Genomic DNA, 607 nt, shown 5'->3' with positions numbered 1-607 from the left:
GTAAACTGTAAGAGAATCCATTCCTGTCTGATAAAGTTGCCCATTTGTGGTATTTTCTGTGAGAGTGGCACAACAGAATGAAACAGGGGTTGGTGGTTTCCTCCGTGTTCATTAGGCAAGTTTTATTTTGGTGTTTTTCACGTTTTCCCTTGGTGTTCTTCATGTTGTTGTTGTTGTTATATGCCGTCGAGTCGGCCCCGACTCATAGCGACCCCTCCTTGGGTTTCCGAGGCAGAATCACTATGGAAGTAGGATTGCCAGGTGTTCTTCACATAGGGTGGAATGTTAATACTCACCTCAGACGCCATTGGCATATGGCAAATGCAGTGAGGCTTCAGGACTGTTGGATTTGCTCTTATTCCCCATCCCGTGGAGGACAAAGGCTGCCTATGACCCTGCGCCCATTCATCAGGCTCACTGGCTGCCCTCCCCGACGGGCCTCTCTGATTAACAGACACAAGTCTCCCCACCCTCCAGGAGGTCACTCTTAGCTCCCTGCAGGCAGCAGCACAGTGCCTTGCTTGGGCCCCTACATATAACATCTCCTCGGTTGGGAAGTGGTCCAACTACAATTCCACATGGGATCTGTCATTGGAGCCTGGTCACA

General features: G+C 50.2%; 1 pseudogene; it reads right to left on the bottom strand.

The window, feature by feature from the left end:
* LOC122151603 overlaps nt 1-308 on the bottom strand; it is a 5,623-nt pseudogene extending 5,315 nt beyond the window's left edge.
* Nucleotides 309-607: the final 299 nt, after the last annotated feature.

Source organism: Orycteropus afer, unplaced genomic scaffold (genome assembly GCF_000298275.1).
Source record: "Orycteropus afer afer isolate SDZICR_OR568_19922 unplaced genomic scaffold, OryAfe1.0 scaffold00610, whole genome shotgun sequence".
NCBI lineage: Eukaryota > Metazoa > Chordata > Mammalia > Tubulidentata > Orycteropodidae > Orycteropus > Orycteropus afer.
Note: the sequence above shows the minus strand (reverse complement) of the source record. Positions and strands in the feature narration are given on the sequence as shown.